The following is a 13,310-nucleotide window of genomic DNA, read 5'->3' as shown; positions in this document are numbered from 1 at the left end:
AAATTTGGCAGGGGTATTTCTGGGCTGAATCTGATATCTGTATAGCATTGTTGTCGAATGCATATGTGAGGGACTTAAACACCAAATCGGATGAAACATATATATGGGAGCTATAGCTATATCTGAACCGATTTTCACCAAATTTTATGTACTTGCTTCTACACTGAATTCGGTCGGATGTGCCGAAATTCAGGACAATTGGACTTGGCCATTTGGTGCACATTTAACCCGAAATCGGTTGAAGATGTATGGGAGCTATATATAAATCTGATAAATTATCTGATTATCACCAATTTCAATAGGGTTCTTCCTTTGGCCAGGAAAATATTGTGTGGAAAATTTCATCTCAGTTGGATAATAAATGCATTTTGTTCCCAAAAATACGTACTGCATAAATCGACTCAGATAGTGACTCTATGAAGATCCTCAAAAGTAGCTATGGATCTATCCCGCTTCCAAATGCACAAAGACATAATACCATTACCACTATGTGGTGTAGGGTACAAAAAATGTTTGCAGTAACTGAGAAAACATATTCAACAAGTAAGCAAAGGTAAGCGACCATCTCCAAAAGCAAGAGGCCCCTCTGTATCTCCAAATTTAGGGTCATTCGTCAACGAAATCATCATAAAAGAGCCAGAAGTTCGCCTTTTGTGTATTTCAGATAACACCTGTAAGTAATGTTGGTATTTTTTCACACAAAAGTAGTGGTCCATTCTACCCGCTGTCCTAAACTCATGAGAGATTTCGTGTCCTTGGTTTCTATTTGTGACCTTTATAACGGCAGCAAAATCAGGAACATTTTTAGTTGTTGGTCCATTTTAACCCCCAAATATATTGCGGACATCTTTGAAAGCCCTTCTGAGCCTTGTGAAAATTTTCGTAAGGATCGGACGATAATTGCAATCTGTATATAATTACCCCACCTAATGTTGTTAGGTGAAAAAATATTACAGAATATACTCTTCAATATTATAAGTCAAATTGTCCTATTGAAAGTCCTAAAGTCGGGCGGGGCCGACTTTATGATACCCTACACCACTTTGCTGATTTAGTAGAGCTCCACATAACAATTAAAAGATTTTATGGGATAATTTAATCATACACGCTATGATTATAATTGTAATTTAAAGTTCAAAAGAATAAATATGCCGAAGCATTTGTATCTTTTAAATTCGGACTTGTATTACCCATTTGGTGTAAATTTAATTTGAAATCAGATAAAGATATATATGGGAGGTATATCCAAATCTGAACCGATCTCGATAAAATTTGGCAAATATATATTTCTGAGCTGTATTTGATATATTTCCTTGAATATCGTTGTTACGGAGTGCATATTACGGCTGTGGGTAACAAATACAACAAAACGGATGAAAAATATATATGGGAGCTATAGCTATATCTGAACCGATCTTCACCAAATTTGACATACTAACTTCTAGACTAAATTCGGTCGTATGTGCCAAATTCCATCCCATTTGGACAAATATTAGACGTTTGGTGCACAATAAATGGTAAATCGGACGAAGTTATATATGGGAGCTATATCTACATTTTTACCGATTATCTCCAATTTCAATTGGGTTCGTCCTTGGGCCAAACAAATGATTTGTGCAAAATTTCATCAGGATCGGGTAATAAATGTGAACTGTACTTTGTTTAAATACATGGACAGACGAACGGACGGACGGACATGCATAAATCGACTCAGAATATTGTTCTATGCAGAACAGCAAAAGGAAGTAAAATAAAATATTGAGATACACGATGTTTGTTTCGCATGCATATTCAAAATCCCATGTTTTATTCAAAATTTTGACCCGTTGTGGGAGATGCACCATTTATACCAGATTTTTTGTTGCTAGAAATATAAAGATGTGAGAAATGTGAAAATAAGCACATCTTATAATTATTCAAAATTTTGACCATAAAGGGAGATATTTAATGGTGCACTGATAAAAATATTAGGTTATGCGAAGTTTGAACAAAAGTGAATGAACCTTTCTGGTTCTGTGGGGTTAATTATTTTCTGACTTTTTTGGGTGAAGTTACAGAAGGAGTGGACCGATATTGCCCAACTCCGAACTCGATATAAGTTTGACAATAATATTTGTAAGTAGTTGTAAAAATAATGCAATACCAGCTGACCCGGTCTGCGTTATCGGCCCTGTTTTTATCGTTTAATGCTTATTTTAAAGGACATTATACATACATTAATATTCAAACTAATTTAATTTGTTCAAACAAAAAAAGGTTAATTTTGATGCCTTTTCAGTTTGAGAAAGACCTGTACTACTCTAATTATATACTTCGGAAATAATTATTAAAAATGTTGAAGGAAGGATTGGACCTATATCTACCATCTTCACAACAGATCTTCTGTTGATAGAAATATTGAAATGTGTCGGGTTTGAAACAAATTGGATGCTCATTTACTATTTTACGAGCTTCATTGTTATCCAAAATTAAAATCTGTTGTGGGGGAGGTACGAAAAGCTGTGAGCCGACATATCCCATCTTCAGACCAGATTTTGTTTTAATAACAAGTAAGGAAGCAGTAAGTTCGGCCGGGCCGAACATTGAATGCCCTCTACCATTTGGAACGAATTAGGACATTTTCAAAAAATAAAAATAAAATCCATTAAAAATTCTGTTAAAATATCGGATGGTGCCGATATATGGAGGGATAAACGATATTGTAGACCTATATAGACAAATCTATGTATAGGGATAAAGTACTCACAAAGAACCCCTTGTGTAGAATTTCAGACAATTACATTGATAAATGTGGCTAAAATCATTAAAATACCGAATATCGGGGGTACCGTTATATGTAGGCTATACGATATCGTGGACCTATATGGATAATTCTCTGCCAAGATATAAAGTGCTCTTAAAGTGCAAGATATAAAGTGCTCTAAATTGTGGATTTTCATACAATTCCTTTGAAAAATGTGGCTAAAATTATCAAAATACGGTATATTGGGGGTACCGTTTTATGAGTGCTATACGATATCGTGGACCGATATGGCCCATCTTCGAACTTGACCTGCCTGCAGACAAAAGAGTGATCTGTGCAAAATTTTAGCTTCCTATCTTAATTCGTTTAGACTGTGGCGTGATTACAACAGACGGACGGACAGAATTTTACGCTGATCAAGAATATATATACTTTGTTGGGTCTAAAATGATTATTTCGATGAGTTACGAAGTATGAGGTAAGGTAATTGATGGAGTGGACCTATGTTGGGATTTACAACTTTGGAGTAACATTTCCATGTCAGTGCAGTAAAATATATTTTTTGTGTGGGAGGTACCAGAAGGAGTGGTCCAAGTGTAATAATAAAATTACGATGTCCCAAGTTTGTACCAAATCGGATACTCCCTTCGAGAGTTATCGTGCGCACCAGCCAGCCAGACAGACGAACGGACATCGTCAGATCGACTCCAAATGTCCTGAAACGGATTTGGTTCAGAGAGACCTAGAGTCTAAAATCGTTATTTGGATGAGGCACGTTTTGGCAGTATCAAATGATATATACCCTCTCTAGACATATGGCTGATGGTATAAAAATAACAACGGTCTCAATTTTGGCTATTTTGCAATAACAAACAACAAGAGTGCAATTCTGATTCTGTGAAAATCTGAAATGAATACCTTACTAAAGGCAACAAATGTCAAATGAACAATTTAATATAGAAAATATTTTTAATTTTATATTTTAATAGAATCAAACTCCAACCTCCGGTTTTATTCTCCCTGATGTAAGTTTGCGTGATTTGTAAAATGTACACGAGGAAATGACTATCATCATCAGACAGGTTTCAATAATAACGTGGTTTATCAACCACCATGGAATATGTTATGCGGAATATATTTCATACTTTTTCTACGTTTTATACTAACTACCTGGACCGCGTTGTTGGGCCTAAATTTTAGTCTTTAATGCTTTTTTTTAAATGATGTTAATCTTGAAATGTCTAATAATTGAACTATGTAATATATAATAATAGATACTGGAAACTTACGAAGATTGATATTGAAGGAGGCATATCAGTCCCAGTTTAGGTATTGCTCTCATATACACTAGTCTCGTCCCGCTGCAACTCGTCATTTTGCCAGCCTCTGCTACATTTCCAACAGCATGAGCTCTAATATTCAGATTTGTGGAATCTTTTCTTGCAATAATGTTGCCAGGAATTCCTTCAGTGACCAATTCGTATTTTGATGATTTGTTTTGAATTTCAAAATTTAGCGATAATCTTGAGGGCTGATCCCTTTCTCAATTACTCAATGTTTTATCAAATGGGCTGCAATTTAGAATTTTGTATTCTTATTGTTTGACATTTTAAAACCGAAAAAAATATTACAAAATATAAAGTTAAATTGAAACGAGTAAGGAGTCGGGCGGGGCCGACTATATGATACCCTACACCACAATGCATATGAATAAATTTATATTGGGATTTTCTTTGAAGAAGATCATACCACCTATCACCCGTTGGCTTAAGAGCAGTTATAAGAAATCAGTTGAAGATATATATCACAGCTATATCAAAATTTGAACCGATTCTCACCAATTTCAATAAGGTTCGTCCTTGGGCCAAATAAATATTGTTTGAAAAATTTCATCTCAATTGGATAATAAATGCGACCTTCATTTTGTTCACAAAAATACATTTACAGAAGGACGGATAGACGAACTGACATGCATAAATCGAATCAGAACGTGAAGATCCTCAGGAGTAACTATGGGTCTATCTCGCTTCCTTCTCCATGTTACAAACAAATGCATGATACCCTTACCATTATGTGGGTGTAGGGAATAAAAATGTCAGGCGACATTCAAATTTCACAAAAAAAAAAAAATAAATAATAAATAAAATAAATAAATAAAGTATGACAAATCTATTCACATTTTTATAAGTTATTTTTGGATTTTATCCTTTTCTGCCAAAGACCATTTTTTGGTGTGAAGTGTTCAAACCCGTCCAACCGTTCTTGAGTTATAAGCGTATTTACGTATAGACCCTGATATTCGAAATGTAAATAATTTAAGTGACATTTTCCAACAATTTTTTTAACACTATCAGCCATATGGCAGGTATATATCATTTTATACTACCAAAATACGCCTAATCGAAAAAATGACACGATGTACTCCCCCACAAAGGGGTTAAAATTAAAAAAAAAAAAAACAGGAAGTGAAACGAATACTACCATATGGAACGAATTTTGAAATTTTCAAAAATATTAAATGTTAACATCGCCGTTATATTGGGGTCTATACGAAGATGTGGACCTGTACAGGCAACTTTTGATATAGGCCATTACAATATTCAAATACGAAACTTGTCTCAGAGTCGTGCAGGACCGACTTTTTGATACCCTACACCACTTTGCATATTTAGTAGAGCTTCACATAACAAATAAACTATGATTTTAGTTATAATTTAGAGTGTAAAGGATTTAATATATGAGAGGAATATCCTTCTCTGAATCGATTTCTACTAATTTTGCCGAGGCATTTGTGCCTTTCAGTTTGGACCTGTATTACCCATTTAAAAATTAAATTGAAATCGGTAACGATATATATGGTAGCTATATCCAAAACTGAACCCATCTCGATAAACTGGGAGTTTCTGAGCTGTATTTAAGATATTTTTTCCGAATATCGTTACTACGAAGTGCATATTACGGCTGTGCAGGACAAATTCAACAAATAAAAGAGTTATAGTTAAATATCAACCGATTTTCACCAAATTTGACATATTTGTTTCTAGTCTCAATTTGGTAGCATATGATGCATTCCCTCCCATGGTGCACAATAAAAGTAAATCGGACGAAAATATATATGGGAGTTATACCCAAATATGAACCGATATTGATAAAATTTAGCAAATGTATTTCTGAGTTGTATTTGATATATTTTCCCAAATATCGTTGTTTCAGAGTGCACGTTACGGTTACGGAGAACAAAAATAACAAATCGAAATAACAATTTGTATGGGAGCTATAGCTATATCAGTCCGTACTATGTATGCTGAAGAGTATAAAAACATAAAATGAGAATGTTCAAATTTGGTATTGAAAGTTCGTAATGGATACTACAGCCTATGACAGAAAATTGTCCCTACAGATCCACGCCTTGGTATATCCCCCATGTAACGGCACTTCTCGATATTCGGTATTTTGTTAATTTATCGACATTTTTCACCGAAATTGCTTCAAATTTGGTATTTGAAATTCGTAATAGATATTACATCCTATGACAAAAAATTGTCTGTGCAGGTCCACGTCTTTGTATAGCTCTCTTATAGCGGTACCTCTCCATATTCGGTATTTTAATGATTTTAGAGACATTATTCACCGGAATTGTTTCAAATTTTGTATTGGAAGTTCGTAATGCATACTCCAGCCTATGACAGAAAATTTTGTGTGAATGTCCACGTTTTGGTATATCCCCAAATAAAATGGTACCTCCCGATATTCGGTACTTTGATGATTTTAGCAACATTATACACCGATTTTTGTTTATTAAGTGTCGCATTTGAATGGCTTATGACAAAAGTTGCCTATGCAGGTCAACGTCGTCGTGCATTCGGTATTTTAAAAATTTTAACAGAATTTTTAACAGATTTTATTTTTCTTTTCTTTGAAAATTTCCAAATTTGTTCCAAGTGGTGAAGGGTAATCAAAGTTCGTCCCTACCGAACATAGTTTTTTTTCGTCATAGCTTGCGAAAAAAGCAAGTATTTTTTTTTTTGAAACTTGGTACGTCTAAATATTTCTCTCAAACAGACGTTTGATATGAAAATAGAATTTATCGGCCCACTCCTTGACTAAATGAATGACATGTAACCATCCCAAGGGTTGTGTGAATAATTCACTCATATAGTTAGATTTGGGTCGGGCAGTTCATATAACAGGATGCTGCGATCATTTGCATATGTGAACTGCCTCAATCCATCAATACTTGATGTGTGCCTTCAACACCACACCAATGTCCAAATTAGCATACTTTAAGCCAACCTCGAGTTTCCATTACAACTGCTATGCTACTGTATGATTTGAAATTCAATTCAGAACTTACATTGTAGTTTCTGATATTTGATGTATTTTCACACAATTAAATTGATACAGTCACGAGCATTCATGCTCTCGGTTGTAATTTATCATTATTCCGTTCCAATGTTAAACGTCAATGCCTATCGATTAGATCGACGCACAATTAATAACAAACCAAACATAACCTTTAGAGTGATTATGTCAATTAAAATGCATTCTCAAATTAAATGTCAAGACGATCATCGATAAAGTCCAGCTTTGAGTTTGATTTTCATTTTTGTTGTTGTTGTCGTTACAGCATAGAACAGAACATGGCAACAAGTTCATTGGCAGAACCATGATATTAACATTCAATGCAGCTTCAAATGAATGAGATCTCCTTTTTCAATAGAAGAGAATATAAACATTGGCGTAGATTGACCCATTCGAAATGCTTCCATTTGTACCGAAAAATTAAAATAATCCCCGAAAATCATTTCGACCACTTAGTAAACTAGACTATCTACGCCAATGCCATTAGCATTAAATAATAATAAAAAAAAAGAAATACAATAGTACAGGTTGTTCGGTTCGCTTTGTTTTGTCATCGACTAATTACAATGAAATATTTCATGAACTAAACAAACTTTTGATGGTCATCCAACCGCATGTGTGTGTGTGTCCATTCGCCTGTTTTACGTTCACATGCTATTTTTGTTGCATTGCAAGAACGAAAAAAACGAATTGTTTAGCACACCTGTTGGCAAAGACTTCGCGCAATTCACGGTGAAGTTTCCTCTTTATTCGGTCCATGGTAAATGACCATCTTCGTTGGCATCCATGCTCTCTGCCAAATGACAACCGTGTGTCCTCAATGTTCTCTGGCCACAACTAATTTAACAAACAAATTACAATTGACAAGATTCTTAAACATTTGGAAAATTGTTCTTAATGATTATCCGCCGAGTTAGTGGTCTCGGTAAATGTTACACTTAAATTGGATCCAAATATTTATATTGAATGGGAAATTTGTATGAATAATAGGGTGTTGTTGGAAAGACTATCGTTTTGTAAATTCACAGTAGAATGATGTTTTCCATTCTTCAAATAAGTAACCAAAGGATTAAGTCTGGCGGGGTGGCAATGCGCTATATTCAGGGTGAGGTGGAAAAAACTGCAACAAATTCAAACGCAATAACTATTACATTTTTTTTTTTTTTAATTTTATTGAATGGAAGAAAAAAATTTCGGAAATAGCATCAAATTTTAGAATAAGTTTAGATTTATGAATTATGGACTTCAAACGGCTAATGAAACCGTCACACGCTGCAGTCCAGGCACAATAGTCTAAGGGATTGATATCCGGAGATTTTGGTCTACATTGTTCGATGGAAATGTAGCAAGCAACCTCATTTTGTAACCATTCTTGGGTGTCGCGTGCTGAGTGCGATGATGCTGAGTCCTGTTGGAATGTCCAAGGCATGCGGCCAAAATGTTTGCGTGCCCAAGGCCTTAATACACCCTCCAGAATATTTTCGAGACAATATGTCACGGTCGATTAATACGAGCGGAGAGCGTCCATCGACTGTTATGGCATCCCACACCATCACCATGGCCATCGCTTGAGTTCTGGTGGCCAACCGAAGGTGCACATTTTCAGCTGACCTCTTTGGCAAGTAAACCCGATCATTTTGTTTGTGTGCAAACTGCTGGGTAACGAATGTTTTCTCATCGGAGAAAACCAAATTCGGCAGTTCACCACATTCGGCTAAGCGAAACAACTCTTTAGCTCTTTTGAGTCTATTTTGTTTCTGTTGCGGTGTAAGTTCTTGAACTTTTTGGAATTTTTAATTACGAACGGAATATTGCGATATGTTCAAATCGCTTCTTTACTTTTCAAACCATTTCTGCTGATTTTGCTGTTTTATTCCGTCCACTTACTTGACGTCGGGCTACGCTACCAATAACACGGTAACGAGCGATGGTGCGAGACACAAAAGATTTATTGACAACAAAGAAAGCACACTATCACGCTTGAGTTCCATCACGAATAACTTTTTTTCTAGGAAATTCTCACCAAAATGCTTTTGTACGCCTGTAAAAAATATAATGAGCTGTCACTGGAATAATTTTAACAGCTGTCGGACGAGTGGCTTATGAATGACAGTAGTCTGAATTTGGTTGCAGTTTTTTCATCTCACCCTGTATGTGTATGTTATCATACACACTATACGTTTCGGCAAAGTTTCAGTAGACCTAACGCTTTTAATTTGTTTTCTAAATTTCGATTACACTCTGCGACGTCAGAAGTCGGGCAGGGCCGACTATATGATGCCCTACACCACTATGCATATTTAATAGATCTCCCGTAACAAAATAATTTATTTGAAGCAGATCATACCGTCTATCTACATTTGGCTTTAGCGCAGTTACACTTTGCTACAGAGTACATGATATCATTTGAAGAAGGATTATATTAAAAAATGTATATCGGAGCCGAGTTTCACAAAATGGAAACGTATGTCCCGAAATTCACTCCATATTAGCCATTATTTGTACAATAATCCTGAACTCGGATTACATGGGAGCTATAGGAGCTATGGGAGCAAATCTTAGCCGTTAACGATAAAACTTAAAAAAGGTATTTCCGAGCTCTATAAGATATCTGGTACCAAATATCATTGATGTCGAATGCATATTACGAATGTGAGATACTTAAACACAAACTCGGATGAAACATAAATATAAGATCTATAGGAATATATGAGTCGATTTTCCCCAAACTTGATATACTGGCTTCTAGTCTGATTTCGATCGGATGTAACGAAATTCAGGACTTCTAGGCAGATAGTTGGAGCACAATTAACCTGAAATCGGATTAAGGATATATGGGAGCTACATCCAAATCTGAACCGATCTTGACGAAATTTGATATACTTATTTCAGAGCTGTATATAATATTAGGTTCCAAAGATCACTGTTGCGCTTTTGAGGGACTTTAATACCCATATCGGATAAAACATATATGTGGGAGCTAAAGCTATATCTGAACCGATTTACAGCAAATTTAAAATACGGGTTTATGAGATGAATTCAGCCGTAATTGCCAATATCCAGTACATTTGGGCTGATATTAGCTATTTAAATACTACAAATTTATAAACCTGATATCTCATAAAGATATATATGGGAGCTATATCCAAATCTGAACCGATTTTCATAAAATTTGGCAGAGGTATTTCTGGACTCTATCTTATATCTGGTACCAAATATCATTGTTGTTGTATGTATGGGAGCTGTAGCTATATCTGAACCGATTTTCCCCAAATTTGATGAGCTTGCTTCTAGACTGAATTCGGCCAGATGTGGCAAGATTTAAGTCATATGCCATTTGGTGCAGAATAAACCTGATATCGGAAAAAGATATATATGGGAGCTATATCCTAATCTGAACCGATCTCGATAAAATTTGACAGAAAAATTTTATAGCAGAATCTGGTGTCCGGTACCAAATATCTTGAGTGCATGTCACGCATGTGAGGGACTTAAAACCCCAAATCGGTTGAAGATATATATGGGGGCTATATTCTAATCTGAACCGATATTGACAAAATTTGATATACACTGGTGGCCAAAACTGAAGCAACTGAAATTACAAGGAGAATGAATGCCCTGTAACTTTTTCAAAAATTAAGAAAATGAGAAAGTTTTTCTTGTTGTAAATTAGGTACTTTATTCACTTTTTAAAAACCTAAAACATAAAACCAAAATTCATTTTTATATAAAAAACTAGCTGGCCCGGTCCGCGTTGCCGGCCCGTAGTTTTTGTTTATTATGCATATTTTTAAAAGCATAATTATTCACAGATATGACTGATATAAGTGTTCGCGTACTGGTCGATTAAAAGTGTTTTAAAATATCTGTACCCATTTATAAGCCGTGGACTTCAATATTTAAACCGTGTGCTTCAAATGTGTGGATGTGCTATACAAATCTATTAAAAAGTGTATATGAATCTTATACCCATGCAAGGGATCAAATTAATTTTTAGTATGGTAAAAATCATAGCAAAATTTTACAGTCAAATGAGAAGTAATTTGGAAATTACTGTATTTTGTACACCTCATAATTGAGGGCTGAATGATTTAAGAATAGCCAAAGTTAATTACTTTTTTAACCCCATTAGCACCTTAGACTGTACATTAGAGTACTCAAAAGTCCCCCTAACCATGTCATTTTACAATACACATTTTTAGCCAAATCCTTTGAAATATGGTAAAATCAGGAGGTACCTTTATATGGGCACTACTCCGAAACATCGACCTACTTTGAAAACTTTCTTCTACCCGTTAAAATCCAATATGACAAATAGAGGCCAAATCAAAAATATAGGTATTTCACACCCATTACCGTAAGATGGGAATTTATTTTATTTTCCATTTAAATTGTAAATTGGAGACCCCATAAAGTCCATATTTTTCATCATAGTATAATTCAATGTCGATTCAACAAATATTCGGTCCCGTACTACTTTCTTATATTTGTAATTTGTTCATGTTCCCACAATTTATTTCATATAGATGTACATTCCAAATCTACGTTCCCAACCAATATTCTCTTGGGAGTTACAAAGACCCCAAAAATAGCTTGAATCATACGATGGTTATATAAATATAAAATCGGGTTGTACCCCTATCCGTGAGTTATGATCTATATCATAACCTGCAAAAGCGATTTAAGGTATCTTGAATGTTTGGGAAGAATTTCTGGGAGGATAGAAATCCTTTTCTTAATAAAAGTCCCATTCGCTCTACTATTTTGCACCTTTTTTATTTGGTATTTTCCTGATTGTACTCCCAAAGAATTTAGCATTTTGAGCTCTCATTGGACGGATTATTGTCCCATAAAAAAGGTATGTTCACGCTTTGAGATGAAGCCCATTAGGCTTTTTCGGTCATTTTTGATTATTTAAATGTGTTCGCATCTTCCAGCTGAACCACGATATAGGCCCTGGAGTTGAAAGGTAGATGTCAGTTTACATCCTATTTCGCACTTATTTCATTTTTTTGGTGAAAAATTGTATATAGTGAGAAATTATTCTTTATTTTGTTCACAAAAAAATCGAGTGAATTCAATATGATAATACAAATTGAAAAAAATTGACAAAAAAAAGAATAACAAATTGTAAAAATCTTCAACTTGTTACCTGATTTTTTACAGCAAATGTTTAAAGATTCTTACAAAGTTTGTCAATAGAATGTACTATTATTTTAAAATTCGATTTCATTGAAATTTTTTTTCGATTTTTTCCCGATTTCAGAATTTGTGCAATGAGATCTCTTTTTCGTGAATTTTCAGCGATTTTGAAAAAGTAATTACCTTTTAACTTTGGTGTGACCGCGTTTAATTATTTCGATATCCTCTATTCCGTTTCGCCACCGCATAATTCGGTACTACACTTCCATTTAACCGCCATCAATTTCAGTTCTCAAGAAATCAAGTCAATTAAATAAATTGGTATTAATATTCAAATTCAAAAAAAATATATAAAAAACACTACTAATGTACATTAGAAAAAAGTAAGTCAAAATGGAAAAAAATAATGCAAAATAAAACATTACTATTGTACATTTCAAAAGTCAAAATGAAAATGTTAATATATCACATTTTTACGCGATTTTTTTTTTTGGATAATATCCTTTTCGGATAGGAGACAATTCCGAATTTGTATGAATCATTAAAATCAGTTCAGCGGTTCTTAAGTTATAAGCGTAGTAACTAACACAACTTTCTTTTATATATATAGATAATGTTTGGTAAAGTCAATTAACTCGACTTTGGCTTGGACAAAACAAAAGCAACTCTGTTGTACATTCATATAACCGCTGCATTTTCAGTTGTTTTTACTGTGATATTTATCGCTTTTTGCTTCCTTCGACAACTTCGCTTGTCATAAATCCTTTTTGAGAAGTTTTTTACAACAGAATGTGTTTTTCTTTTCGTTTTTTAACTACTGCCCAAAAAAATTTTAAAAATGGCTAGAAGCAAATACAGTACCTGAATAAAACAGCAAATTATCAGTGACTATCAAAACAACATATCACAGAAAATGATTTCCGAGAAACATTTCATAAATATTTATGTGATTTCATAATTATTTCTGTATACTAAGTCGGTTTTTTGAAACTGGATCAGTAGTAACAGTCTGTAACGGATGAAGGCCGTGAAAAACTTCAGCCCGAACTGATCCACAAATTGT

At 34.4% G+C, this 13,310-nt stretch overlaps 1 long non-coding RNA gene across 1 annotated transcript in view; it reads right to left on the bottom strand.

Annotated features, from left to right (window-relative positions):
• LOC131801005 (uncharacterized) overlaps positions 1–4,334 on the bottom strand; it is a 132,717-nt gene extending 128,383 nt beyond the window's left edge. The window contains exon 1 of the long non-coding RNA XR_009341660.1: positions 4,033–4,334. This is a non-coding gene — a long non-coding RNA (uncharacterized LOC131801005). The remainder of the gene's footprint in view (positions 1–4,032) is intronic.
• Between the last annotated feature and the right edge of the window lie 8,976 nt (positions 4,335–13,310).

This window comes from Musca domestica, unplaced genomic scaffold (genome assembly GCF_030504385.1).
Source record: "Musca domestica strain aabys unplaced genomic scaffold, Musca_domestica.polishedcontigs.V.1.1 137, whole genome shotgun sequence".
Classification (NCBI taxonomy): Eukaryota; Metazoa; Arthropoda; class Insecta; order Diptera; family Muscidae; genus Musca; species Musca domestica.
The sequence above is the reverse complement of the archived record's forward strand: the minus strand, read 5'-3'. Positions and strand labels throughout refer to the sequence as shown.